Raw genomic sequence first — 15,173 nt, 5'->3', positions numbered from 1 at the left:
ATTGGATCAAGCCCATGATGGGATGCAACTCCCTTACCTTAGAATTACAGAATCCCTACAGTGCAGAACGAGGCCCTTCGGCTCACTGAGTCTGCACCGATGCTCTGACAGAGGATCCTACCCGAGCCCTATTCCTGTAACCCCACATATTTACCCCATTAATCCTCCTGTCCTACACATCCTGGGACACCGAAGGGCAATTTAGCTTGACCAATCCACCTAACCTGCACATCTTTGGATTATGGGAGAAAACCAGAGCAGCCAGAGGAAACCCATGCAGACACAGGGAGAACATGCAAACTCCGGAATTCAACCTGGGTCCCTGGAATTGAGGCAGCAGTGTTGACACTATGCTGCCCTCAGCTTGGATCATGTATCTCTCTCTTGTGGGGACCATGAACTGAATTCAATTTCAATCTGGCTTTTGGAGAAAGCAAGGAGATGGATTTGGGTTTGCCCAGTCCAATCTGAGCATTGGCTTTGTAATTATAAGAATGGAATGTTTTTTAAAAAAATCAGCAGAGGACTCAGAGTACCACTGATCCACTGCAGAAACTCTCGCATAGTATGGTGATTACTGCATGTGTTAAAACTAAAGTAGGGCGCTAAGTGTCAACCACATTGCTGCTAGTCTGGAGTTACATCTAGGCCAGACTGGTAAGGATGGCAACTGACTCCAAGTTGAAAGGTATAATCCTCTAATATACCACAAGCCCAGGTCAGCATGAGCAGTAATGAATCACCTAATTACTTGCCACTTTCCAATGCTACATTTAAATATTTTATTCAAATTTTATACTTTAATTCAATTATTTTTTCTCCTGGGAATTTTCCGCCTTTTTTTCAGAATATCCACAGGCTGATGTTTATCCCTCAACCAACACCACAGATATTTGGTCATTAACAGATGGGCAAATTTCCCGTGCACAAATTGTTTGCCACGTTTCTACATTTTGAAGGTACATTATTGCTGTGAAGCCTGTATCAAATAGATTTTCCCTCTCTTTTGGTTCTGATGAAGAGCCAAATAGACTCCAAATGTTAACCCTGCTTTCACTCCCTACAGACGCTGCCAGACCTGCTGAATCTTTCCAGCTTTTTCCTGTTTGCCGCAAATATTACTGTTTAGGAAAAAATATGGAGATTGCTCCATGTGGCTCTACAGATGCCCTTCCCAGTAATCATCTTGGAGATTGGGAACAAGACTTGGCTGCAAAGTGAGAGAAAACAATCCATAGCATCCCCTACAGATTTCCTTCCTGTTAAATAAGAATGCAAAATAATCTCCTAATCAGCCCATAGGCAAATTTCTGTTTGGAAACTCTAGGAGATACAAACAGAAGTATGGTTTTGCTAATTTGCTTACTTTTTAAGTTTACTGACAACGGTCCCATGTAGCAATACAAGGAAATTGCAAACTTGCAGCAGCAACCGTGAAAATGAAACATGATCAAAGGTGATACTTTTACACAAAGTATGAGATGTGCAAACAGCATTCTGGCATCTTAGAATATTACCCTGCCAATATTCCCCAATGCTAGAGATAGACAGCTGTGAAATGAAAAAGAACATAAAGGTCCCACTGCAAACAATCCGGCAAATGATGATATTTTTTGTGCAAACATTTAAGAAATAAAAAACGGCATGTCAGTTAAATTGAGGGTATTAAAAAATAAATAAAGATCAGCATGACACAATACACCTTTACCACTTTGGAAACCTATTTTGTGGTAAAAGTGGAAAATGGAGTCCACAAAGGTTTACTAAACACTGTGTTCGTAAGATGAACAGAGGAGTTGATAACTGCTGTTTGTGTAAATAAAAGCTTGCAGATGGACCACATACATCCATTTTCTGGAAAGTTAAATTTCCCCTTTTTTTGTCCGCCTAATTAACCTCTTGCTTTTTCCATTGTACATGACGTACGCAACACCTGAACTCAGATTTACTTTCTAGTTTTCCATTCAGCAATGCTGTTTATCCAGAGATTGCTGAGTCATAACCCTGGTAGCAAATATTGCTGAGGACAGCCAAGGGCAACTTAAGGCATGGGGCATAAAGTCAGATTCCCACAAAGGTACAATAATATGAGGTTTAAGTTGGTTCAAGTGCCAGTTTTAGCACATTGATTCCATTTATGTGTGTGTGTTAAACTCTTACCTTTGCTCGGTGAACACAATCGATCAAAGAACATAAAACGCTGGAAAAGCTCAATAAGATAAGCAGCGCGTAGAGCAACTCCATGTTATGTTTCAGCTTGATAGCCTGAGATCAGACCTGAAATTTTAGCCCCTACTTTTCTGCTCTTTGCTAAACTACCTGCCACACTTTGTTTTCACTTCAGATTTCCAGCATCTGCACTACTTTGCAGTTTGTTAAACCCATTTTTTAAAAAAACAGGTTTTAATACAGCACACAAGGGGTTAAACCTATGAACCAGTGGACTAAAAATGGTGAAGATTCTTGTAAATCTATTGTGATGAAATTATGAATTTTGTCTATGGCTCAATTTTTTTTCTTGCCGATCAGGGCACAGCTAGGGTAAAACTTGTAACTTACTAACTAGACCAAATAATATGTATCATGATTTTGTATGCCGCAGGCACCAACATGAACCTGAAACTGCAACAAAAAGATGGTTTTAGTATGCTGTTGAGATCAGAACTTTTAGTCATGATATGGAGATGCTGGCGTTGGACTGGGGCAGGCACAGTAAGAAGTCTCACAACATCAGGTTAAAGTCCAACAGGCTTATTTGGAATCACGAGCTTTTGGACCGCTGCCCCTTAATCGAGTGAGTCTTGATGAAGGGGACCCCAGTGAAGGAGCAGGGCTCCAAAAGTTCATGATTCCAAATAAACCTGTTGGACTTCAACCTGGTGTTGAGACTTTTTACAGAGCTATCAAAGTCATTGACCGAGATTTTAAAGTCCAATCACTTATACAGGAGTTAAAATCGAGGCTCATTCTGTCCAGCAGTGAAACTAATGTGCCACCATGCAGGTGGCACAGTGGTTGGCACTGCTGCCTCACAGCGCTAGAGACCCGGGTTTGTGTGGCATTTACATGTTCTCCCCATGTCGGGGTGGGTTTCCTCCCACAGTCTGAAAGACATGCTGGTTAGGTGCACTGACCCGAACAAGTGCCAGTGTGAGGCGCCTAGGGGGAATTTCACAGTAACTTCACTGCAGTGTTAATGTAAGCCTTACTCGTGACTAATAAACAAACTTTTAACTTTAATTACTAAATGAACAACCAGTGGAGAGTTTTTCCTCTCATTCCCATTGATTCCAGTTTTGCTTGGGCTCCACTCTCAGTTAAATGATGTCTTGCTATCAAGGACAGTCACACTCACCTTTAGCATTCAGCTCTTTTGTTCATGCTTGGATCCAGTCTATAATGAAGTCCAGAGCCAAGTGGCCCTGGTGGAGCCTTAACTGGAGCTGAGATCAGTGTGTCATAGAAACATAAGTAATAGGAGCAGAAGTAGATCATGTGTCTTCTTGAGCTTGTCCCACCATTCGATGCATCTTCTCAACTTCACTATCCTACCCACTCCTCATGTCCCTCAATTCCTTGAGAGACTGAAAATTTATCTAAATCAGTTTTGAATATCTTCCATGATTTTCTGGAATATTCCAAAAAAAACAGAACCCTGAGTGGAGACGTTTCTCACTTCGGTTCAAAATCATCAACCTTGAGATTGTGCTCCTGTGTTCTAGATTCCCCAGCCGGGAATTTGACTTCAATCTACGTGGTTAGACATGGAAGAAAATAGCAAAGTTGTGATATAAGCTGCTCAAAGATCTGGGACATTACATGGAGAGAATTACCAACAAGGGGACTGGTCAGAGGCACCATTGGGACATTGTGATGAAGAAACAACTGAGGTTGGCATATTTCTTCCATGGATGCATGCCCTGTCAAAGTGGCAATAGAATGGACATCAGCAGATGATAGACAATGATAGGACTGGCCAAAGAAGAAGTACATTTAAGGAGGACCTTTCAGAACAGGACACCACTTGGGCTGGAGCGAAAGAGCTTGCAATGGACTGGGGCTGGTGGTGGAGTATTCCTGTTCATTGTCCCATATGGGACCAGAGGAACTAATTCTAAGTAAGCTTTCTTTTGTACAATACCCTGCTCACCTAAAGCAAATGCAAAAAACTCCTGTATTAAAAACAGAACCATAAACCCGGGCTGCACCAGCTTTTAGATTGAGATCTATGAATCTCCATTTTGTGAAAACGCATTTGAACAGTCCTTGACAAACTAAATACAACTGGCTGTGCGATCACAGTAAATCTGAAGCAATCAATCTGCACGTCCAGATTTTGCTGTTTGTGTTCAGCAACATGTAACTGCTGAGTAATCATCTTCAGCTGAACATTTCTGCTGTTTTTGTGATGACTTCAACCAGAATAATGAGGTTGGTTGGCTCGAGAATGAACTACCTGATGAGTCCTCCTACGGGCACCTGGTGTGGAGAAGGGCAGGTTGGGATGGCGACCTCCTTGTGAACCTGCTCCTGGGCCTGGCGAGGTGTGCCATTAACAGGTCCGGGCAGCGGGCAATTGACGGGGTCATCCATCCTGACCGTCTGCCCCTCTACCGCAGGTACATTTGCGGCCAGGTGTCCCTGGAGAGGGAGCATGCGGTGTCCACGGGCGCAGCTGACGTCTTCCGCGCCCGCTGGGCACCTCAAGGGCTGGTGTGCGTCACAGACCCTAACAATCACATTTTGATTTAATGTTTTAAGTTTCCTTTGAACTTTGGTTTCTGTTCGGGCCATTCCCCCCCCCTTCCTTTTTAGGGGGCTGCCCCTCTTAATTTGTCTCTAAGTTAGTTTGAGTTTGTTTACTTGTTGGGTACATGAAAGAATTACCTGATGAGTCCTAATTGATAATTAAATCAGGGCGTCTCATGCTCTCTATTTAAAGCAGGTGTGTCAGACTCCCAACCTGCATTCAGCAGGGACCAACTGGAGAGCTGGTTGTGTACAGATGTATGGTGTAAATAAAGTAACTTGGTGACAGGACTTTTGCCTCCTTGGCATTATTACAGTTTTGTTTTCAGCTCCTTATCGCTATTTATTTTAAAAAATGGTCAACTTCAATGTTCAGAAGATTTGATAGTTCTATTATTTCATGGGATGCTGGCAAGGTCAGTATTTGTCATCTATTCCTAACTGCTCTGCGGATCTGGTGTCACACAGTGGGTAAGGATGGCAGGTTGCCTTCTCCATTGTTCATTAATGAACTAGATGGGCTCTTACAACAATCAACAATAGCCGTCATAGTCACCATTACTGAGACTATTCCCGATTCAGTAATTAAATTTAAATGCCGCCAGCTGCCATGGTGGGATTTGAACCCATGTCTGCAGAACATTAGCCTGGTTCTCTGCATTGCTAGTCCAGTGATATCACTACTGCACCACCATCTCCCCCTACTGATCTTACACTTGCAGTTCATACGGAAAAGGTGAAAGGTAGATGCAAAATATTGCTTTAAATTAAATTAAGGATGAGGCTAGAGCACAAGGCTCTCAAACAACTAAAAGGCAAATTGTGGAGAAATCAGGAGGATCTTCATGATGCAATTCAGGCAAGAATAATGGAGGTAAAAGCCTGAAATCATTAAAGAAATAATTGCTACAATAGAGGGTACTTTCATTCTGGATTGACTAAATGAGATGGGCTGAAAGGCCTCCTCATCTCCCTTGGTTATCTCCATGTACTTCAGATCCTGCTAATGTGTCTATATTGTTCACCTTGGTGCACTGATCGACTAAGCTCCTCATCTCAGGTGGTGAAGGTGTTGGACTCAAAACAAGTGGGCACAGAGTGGCAGCAGTTCACAGCAAACCTATAGAAGAGTACACGTACAGGAACTTCTCCTTTTAGCCATTCCACCCATCTCTCATTCAGCACTCCCTAGCTAAAGGCACGGGCAGCGAAATGTTTTGCAGGCTCACGTCATTAGCACTAGGTAACCCACCACTAGGAGGTGCCAGAACAGACAGGCAGCTCTCTCTTTCCTTTGGAGATATCTCGCCCTGCCAGGGCCATCCGAGACCATGAATTCAATATGTCCAGGCTCACTGTGAATTATAGGCAAATCGCATGTCCCACTGCTCCATGGCACAGGACTCGTGTGGTATGTTTAATGTAGAGAAACATTTCAGTGTTTCATAGCAGCACAATAGAAAAGAAGATTGGTAACAACAACATAATACATGCCCTTACACATTGATCTGCACATGTAATGCATATCAATCTCTGCCCAAGAAAGACAATGAAATGTTGTTAATCACATTATCGTACAATAGACCCGGGTCAGACTGTGTTTTAAAGCAGGCACAAGTAATTTTCCAGTGCTTGAAATAATGTGAGGATATTGATGTGAGGATATTGATATTTCCTTCAGAAAATGTACAATACTCCAATCAATAATTGTATATAGAATCCCTCTGATTAAAGTGATGAGTGTATCAGATATAAGCACTGAATCAGATTTTTGATTTATTGCACCATATTTCTGAGACTGTCCCTGCCCTGAATATTAACCTAATGTACAACAATAATTAGCCAAAATACTCTAGGCACCATGGTTTCCTGTTCCCAGGTAATATTCCACTCCCTTTGAAAAAACACAGAAAACTCACCCCCCGCCCCCACAACTCCAATAATCTCTTTAGCTTCCCCTTCCTATACAACCATTAGACATAGGAGCAGAAGTAGGCTATTTGGTCCAATAAATGCTGCGCCATTCAATGAGACTATGACTGACCTGACATGATAATACACTTCAGGTCCTTGTACATGTTGCATCTCCTAACCTTGTGCCCACTACCCCAAGTGTCTGCTCAATCCAGCTGCTTCTCACAACCCTTTACAAAGCCACAAATTATATCTTGTGTGTCTGTGACTAGAATACACTGTCCTCCTTTAGTTCTCTGTAGTTTCATTATGATAACGTGAGCAGTAACTTACCTCTGTCTACAGCTGACTGGCTAACGTCTTAAAAATTCAGCTAAATCCCAGGATTGATATTGTATCCACAATGCATTCTCAGTCCTAATACCCATTAAATCAGCGTGTTATAGAGCATGTACAAGCTGTGACTCAACAAATGGAGAATCCTAAACAGCTTAAAAATGCATCAGTGGCCTCTGCCTTGAAAGAAATACGTCTTCTGTTTCTGAAAAGTAGCTTTGAAGTACAATCATCATTGTGGATTGAGTGCAGGAGATCTAAAAGAACTACTACAGGAAGAGTCAACTGCGAGGGGCTAAAGCAGAGAATAAGTGAGCCATTCAGCCCCTTGTGCTATCACAGTGCACCCCTACCTCACTTTTCCTTAGGTTTTATGCCCAGACTTGAGCACAGTACTCTAAATATGGTCTGACTTAAGGCTCTGTACAACAGAAGCATGACTTCTACTCTATATTCCAAACTAGTGTGAAAAAAGCCATCATTCCACTTGCCTTTCTACAGATCGAGGCCGTGGCAGATAATCACCACTAGTTACCTGTACATACTATTTTAAACCTATGATCCCTACAGTGCAGGAGGAGGCCATTTGGTCCATTGGGTCTGCACTGACTACATGATGTTTTCATGTGGTCACAAAGCACACACTGCTTTCCTTTACTGGAGTGACAGATTTAGTTCAGGAACTCAGACACATCAAGATCGACATTTCCGCTTTAAGTGAGATACGTTGTGCAGGAGAAGGCTGAGCGAACAGCAAGGTGGCAGGGACAGCCTTCTATGGGCCTTCCAGAAAAGGAATGACACCTGCACAGGGTGGGCATAACCATTAGCTTGACTGGTACCTCAGCAATTCTTCCCATGGGACAAGTGAGTGCCTCAGCACTTCCAAACTCATTAAGTCAGCAAGCCACTGTCACCAACTCAAATGTTCCAACACTTGAGGCAAAAGGCAAAAAGCCACTGTAGCATTCGACAACAATCTTGAGCAATCACTAGCTTGGGTCCTTGCAGGTGACAGACTCAATCTTCTCAGATTTCAACAGCAGAGTCAAGAAAAGCATGAATCTCTGGAATGTTGTGATTGACAAGGAGTCATCATCCTCCTGATGAAACTCTAGAACACGACTTTGTCAGAACCAACGCCCTATTCAGCCAGTAAAAAAGGCAAAGATCCAAACACTGGCACTCGACCATATTATTTGAGCAAGAGACTGCAGAGAGGGGCAATGTGAGCGTTACAAGGGCTCCTGCTCTGACAGAGAGTCATCCAGACTTGAAACATTAATTCTGTTTCTCTCTCCATAGATGCTGTCAGGTCTGCTGAGACTTACCAGAATTTTCTGTTTGTTTCAAATTTCAGCATCCTCAATAATTTGTTTTTACCTTAGTGTTACGAGGCCCATCTGGCTGGTGAATAAGAGGCAAGATCACAAAAGGAGGGACCGAAGAGCACCTTGCAATGACCTGAGGTGTACTTGTACACTTCCTGGACCTCAAGGAACCACTCGACAAACAACAACAGAAATCACATCCTGGCCTCTTCTAACCAAATGCCAGATCTCACTATGGGCTTTACTGAGTTGCAGGCCTCCCATAATTTGAAGTTAAAATCATATTGTGGCAGTAATGAAGCAACTGGGTTATGACTTTCACACTTCTGACAGTGGCAGTGGTTAGCACTGCTGCCTCACAGCACCAGGGACCTGGGTTCAATTCCTGGCTTGGGTCACTGTCTGTGTGGAGTTTACACATTCTTCCCATGTTTGCCTGGGTTTTCTCTGGACGCTCCAGTTTCCTCCCACACTCCAAAGACATGCTGGATAGGTGCATTGGCCCTGCTAAATTCTCCCTCAATGTATCTGAACAGGCGCTGGAGTGTGGCGACTAGGGGATTTTCACAGTAACTTGCAGTGTGAATGTAAGCCCACTTGTGACTAGTAAATAAATAAGTAAACTAATTAGGTCCCTGCCTAATACAGCAGCTTTTGTGGTCCAGTGGTTAGCACTGCTCCCTCAGAGCAGCAGAGACCCAGGTTTGATTCCAGTCTTGGGTGACTGTTTAGTGTTTGCACGTTCTTGTCGTGTCTGCGTGGGTTTCCTCTGGATGCTCTGGTTTCCTCTCAGTCCAAAGATGTGCAGATTAGATTGTTTGGCCATGCTAAATTGCCCCTTAGCGTCAAGGGGACTCGCAGGGTAAATACGTGGGGTTACGGGGATTGGGCCTGGGTGGGTTGTCGAGGGTGCAGGCCTGATGGGCCAAAATGGCCTCCTGCCGCATCTATTCTATGACTCTCTGCTCTGCTGGGTTCACTGGGTTTAAAAAAAAAACGAGCTTGTGTAGTCAGTCAAGTAAATTTAGATGTGGTTTTACACTTGAATTATATTTATCAAGTGCAGTTAACTTACTCTGTTTCTCGTCAGCATTTTTTCAATACATATCAATGACGCATTGATTAAGAATATTGTATCTGTTGACTTCTCAGAGCAAGTCACTGCATGTTTCATAAGATGTTTGCTCAGAACTCTGCTAATCAAATGTGACATTTATCCGTTGTACGGATGCATCAACTCCAACATATGCCATCTGCTTCACTCATCAGATGAGAGAGATAAAGACTTATTCACTTGCTACTCGGTAAAAGCACTATAAATCTACACAGCTGCTTGTTAGCCTTTATGACTTGCTACAATTTCTAGTGCTAAGATTCAAAATGAGGCGCAATTCAAAACTATAAGATCACAAAGTGTATCGTAACAAAACCACTTGGTTTTTCAGTAGGTTTGATTTAAGCAATTGGAAATGGATGTGCGTTCTCCACGTGTCTGCATGGGTTTCCCCCAGGTGCTCCAATTTCCTCCCGCATTCTGAAAGACATGCCGATTAGGTGCATTGACCCGAACAGGCGCCAGACAATGGCGACTAGGGGAATTTCAGTAATTTCATTGCACTGTTAACGCAAGCCTTACTTGCGACTCATAAATAAACTTTAATTTGCGTGCAACACATGTGGGTTTATTTGCCTGTGATCAGTTACTTTCCATCACTCAGTAATACCATGCCCCAAATCTTATGGTATACATTCCAACCATCTTGGTCCTGCTACTTAACCTCTACCTCAGCAAGTCCCAGTGTTGTCAGCAGTCAATGTAGTGAAAGATATGTCAGTACCAACAAAACTTAATACCACAAAACCTACAACTAGATGTTAAAATTCAATACTCACTCATCTCTCTCTCTCTGCCAACATCTTTCTATTCTTCTCCATTTTATTGATCTTCTAAAGTTGGTCCTTTTCAGACATTTTCTCTTCTTTCCTACACTTGCCTCTAAGTATATTCCATGGGCAGCATGGTGGCACAGCGGTTAGCACTGCTGCCTCACAGCACCAGGGATCCGTGTTCAATTTCATGCTTGGATCACTGTGCAGAATCTGCACGTTCTCCCCATGTCTGTGTAGGTTTCCTCTGGGTGCTCCAGTTTCCTCCCACAGTCTGAAAGATGAGCTGGTTAGGTATATCGGCCATGTTAAATTCTCCTCAGTGTACCCGAACAGGCGGCACAGTGTGGCGGTTAGGGGATTTTCACAGTAACTTCATTGCAGTGTTAATGTAAACCTAATTGTGTCACTAATAAATAAACTTTAAGTTTATATTTGCACCAGGTTGAGAAATCTCTGGATTGGTTTGAAGCTTCCCTCGTTTCCACCAGAGAGCAGGTAAAATTACCCCGGTTATTTGTCTGTCAGGATCTCAATTCTGACATTTTAACCTATCCTCCTGAGCGGAGGACATCATTACCCCAGTGCCAGCAGTGTCTTTAGATAAGCAGGCTGTGTCGCACCTACACCAACCTTTACTCTCTACCACTGTGGTCTTTCTAGCCAGGCTGAATTGGGGTTGGGAGCAAATAAAATGGAGAAAAAGGAAAAAAATAATACTTACTTTTTTCTGTGTACTCAAGGATTCATATAACCTGGAATGCATTGTCTGACTGAATGGGCAAGTGGATTCATAACTTTTAAATGTTATTTGAAGGATTCGAATCTGTGGGACTACAATTAGAAGATGGAGTCTGCGATTAATTGGATAGCTTTCAAAGCGCTGGCACAGACATGATAGTCTGAGCGCCTCACGTGCAGAAGGACGTTATACCATGGTACATTTTACTATAGATAATTATTGAGACAGAGACCATCATTTTAGGAAAGGCAAGATAAGCATTTGAAACAGGGGGAGAATAGATCCATAAAGACAAAGCAGTGTAGTGGGTTTAGTTTTGGATTGAGGACAAATAAGTAATACTGACATAAAATGGCCTTTTTCTTTGCAGTACACCCCTGCAGTGTGATAATAACATTATAGTAAGTGGAAGGCGACATTAGGTTGAATAAGTCAGTGCCTTTTTGACAGGTCAATTTCACACTATGTTCCCTTCACATTTTTCAAACCCATCTCCCTCAAGAAACCCACGGAATTGTTTCTTCAGCCCAAATATACTGTTTGCTTTAACCACATTTCCTGGTGATTTATTTCATTCTCTAAATGGGTCAATGCATTTTGAATGTTTCACTGCATTATTGTATATTTGAGCAATTTGAAATCAATGGTGCTTCCAGGTACAAATCTACTGTGTATGTGTTACATGCCTGAGGTACCGTACAAGTAAATACTTCCTAAATACTGAACTGTTCAGAATTAAAATTGAGAAGCACATTAAACAATTTAACACACACAATTGAAAAATACAATTTTTAAAAATGCTTAAAACAGTTCATTCCTAAAGCCTTTTTTCCATATTTTCAGGCAAACACATATCCCCTTTTGTCCAATTTTCTCTGTCCTGAAGGGATTGAAATCCCACTGAGGTCCAGTGAAAAAGGAGATTGTCATCGACTTCAGGAAGCGTAGAGGAGAACGTGAGAACAGGAGAATGTCTACATCAACGGGGACTGGGAAAGGGTTGAGATCACCAACAACCTGTCTTGGTTCCCCCCCAGTGTAAATACTATAGTTAAGGAAGCTCATCATTGCCTCTACTTTCTCAGAAGACTAAGGAAATTTGGCATGTCAACTACGATTATCACTGACTTTTACAATGCAGACAGAAAGAATGCTTTCTATGGTGTATCACAGCTTGGTATGGCTCCTTCTCTGCGGAAGACTGCAAGAAATTACAAAAAGTTGTGAATGTAGTCCAATCCATCATGCAAACCAGCCTCCCACCCATTGACTCTGTTGCCTCAGCAAAGCAGCCAGCATAATTAAGGACCCCACGCACCTTGGACATCCTCTCTTCCACTTTCTTCCGTTGGGAAAAACATACAAAAGTCTGAGGACACGTACCAACTGATTCAAGAACAGCTTCTTCCCTGCTACCATCAGACTTTTGAATAGACTACCTTGCATTAAGTTGATCTTTCTCTACACCCTAGTTATAACAGGGGGGGGGGGGGGGGGGGGGGGGGGGCGGGGGGTGCAGTAACACTATGTAACATTACATTCTGCACTCTCTCCTTTCCTTCTTTATGAACGGTATGCTTTGTCTGTATAGTGCACAAGAAACAATACTTTTCATTGTATGTTAATACATGTGACAATAATAAATCAAATCAAATCAGTTCACACTATAGCAGTCAGTCACAGCCAAGCAGTCTCAGTTTGGGAACTTAGTCAGTAACTGGGTCAGAGGCTATTTAACCATGATGAGTAACCTGGTGTAATCCACGTGCACAATTTCAGCAGAGGGCTCTAGATACTGATCAGAAATGGGGAGCCCAGCTGATCTTTCCCTTTACTGTCCCAAAATAACCATGAGACCAACAGCAGTACCACTAATCAGCATTGTGACAGAGGTCAAACCAACTCAATAGATGCTTTCCTGGTCACCATGGTTCAGCTATTCTCTGGAATCTAATAACCATGTTAACATTTTGAGTTATAAAAGTCCTTTGGTACAGCAAAATAATTTCTGTAACAAAAACTCACTTAAAAAGTCACAGATGTATAGGATTTGAATTCATCTGAATTGTACATTAAACTTCTGATACATTGAATGTCTCTCTTTTTTTGGTATTTCTGTTGTTAAACTCCACAAAGCATTGAAAATGTCACTCGCAAAAAAGATGGCTTTTTAGTTATGGATTACAACAAGCCACTTTCAATTCAAAATTGCTTACGTACGAATGTACAAATTAGGTGCAGAAGTAGGCCATTTGGCCTCTTGACACTGCCCTGCCATTTAATAAGACCATGGCTGCATCTGCTTCTGTGGCGAATTCCACATTCCCAGCTATCCCCTTTAAATGAACCTAACTCGCAAATTCGATTTGGTTGGCATAGAGTTCTCATTCTGCGTTGCTTAGTTAAAATTGTTGGACAATTCAAGAATTTTTAAGCACAAGACTGATGAGGAGTACACCAACTCAGAAAACACAGTGTACATAATAGTACAATACACTTGTTAGTCAAACAATGAAATTATGAGACCAGCAAGTTGCACCAAGAGAACAAGTTTTCCACATTGTGATAAGTAAACAACTGACTGCTATCAGCGTCCCTCAATGGCTCAGCTGGTTAAGGAACTCAGTAGCTGAAGAACATTGATGAAAATATTCCAATGGTTAGATTATGTCCAGGTAGCTGACTCCAGTGGCAGCAACTTTCCAATTCACCTCAATAGGAGAAAATCGGGGGCAGTGTTTGGCTGTTTGTCAGTATCCATAATAGATCTGTTGGAAGCATATAGACATGGAGGGCTTGGTTTGATGTCTCCCCACAATGGGTTAAGCTGCCGCTGGTCACTACGTAGATTAATATGCTGACCTTTCATCAGAACATCGAGCTGAAACATTCCATCAGTTTCATCCTCTACAGATGCTGCCATATCTGAGTAACGTCCCCTGAAAACAATTAACTCATAAGCAGGTGTCTTCCGGGTCTTTGCTCAGCCATACGCACATGCAGCCTATGGGCAATGCCATTATTGAACATTTCCAGCAGTTCTTCCTTTTTATTTCAGATTTCTAGCATCTGCAATATTTTGCCTTTGTAACACATGGCCAGCTGTGTGAGGTACTGCAGAACAATTAGTGCTTGTGGTACAGTATACCAGCAAGGAAATAAACGCCTTCAATAGAGGAGTGGAGTAACAAAAGGTGACGAACAAGAAATCACACCATGCTTGAGAACACCAATTATAAATCTAATTACAATAAGCAAATAATGAAGAGAAGTCTTACATTTTATATAGTGCCTGGATATATCATCTCAAAATCTCAAAGCACTGCATACAATGTACTGTTTTTTGATGCAAAAAGCGAACATATTTGGGAGATAACTTTGCCTATGACACTGGTTGTTAATGTGGACTATAACTGTGCTAAATGCAAACTTTGCATTTTTTTACACTTGCATAAAAAATACTGCAAGTGTTAAAATTATTAATGCAGGGCTCCACCTTTAACTTTGCAGATTTCTTTAGATTATTAAGTCTTTAATATTTGAAATATTTATATCTGTCAGCTGCTATTTAAACATTACTGATAATTTTTAAATGAAAATTCATTGAATAGTTCTTTTTTTAAATACATAATCAAAATTATTTTGTTTTATTTATTAGTGTCACATTAATACTGCAATGAAGTTACTGTGAAAATTTCCCAGTCGCCACACTCCGGTGCCTGTTCGGCTACATGGAGGTAGAATTTAGCATGGTCAATGCACCTAACCAGCATGTCTTTCAGATTGTGGGAGGAAACCAGAGCACCTGGAGGAAACCCATGCAGACATGGGGAGAACATGCAGACTCCACACAAACAGTGACCTAAGCCGGGAATTGAACCCAGGTCCCCAGCGCTGTGAAGCAGCCGTGCTAACCGCTGCGTCAGCGTGTTGCCATCTGCTAATATTAAAAGGACTGCATATACTATGAATGCTCTTTCATATGCTTTGGGTAATCCTTAAATCACATTTAGATTTATGCTACAAACTACTTGCAGTCGACTGAATGGTGTATAAACTGTTCCACATTGAAAAAAATTTCCTTCAACCATTTGGGCAACCTACAAATCTATTTATTGGAATTGATTCATATTATTATTCATATTTTGTTAAAAGAGCCCTCAGTTACTAAAATTTCTGTAGTTAACTTGATGAAAATGTAACAGCGTTACTCA

At 41.8% G+C, this 15,173-nt stretch overlaps 1 protein-coding gene across 1 annotated transcript in view; it reads right to left on the bottom strand.

Annotated features, from left to right (window-relative positions):
• tarbp1 (TAR (HIV-1) RNA binding protein 1) overlaps positions 1-15,173 on the bottom strand; it is a 162,806-nt gene that overhangs the window by 4,363 nt on the left and 143,270 nt on the right. The gene's annotated exons all lie outside the window — the stretch shown is intronic.

This window comes from Carcharhinus amblyrhynchos, chromosome 12, assembly GCF_965287045.1.
Source record: "Carcharhinus amblyrhynchos chromosome 12, sCarAmb.v2.hapA, whole genome shotgun sequence".
Classification (NCBI taxonomy): Eukaryota; Metazoa; Chordata; class Chondrichthyes; order Carcharhiniformes; family Carcharhinidae; genus Carcharhinus; species Carcharhinus amblyrhynchos.
This window is presented reverse-complemented; position numbering and strand designations above follow the sequence as displayed.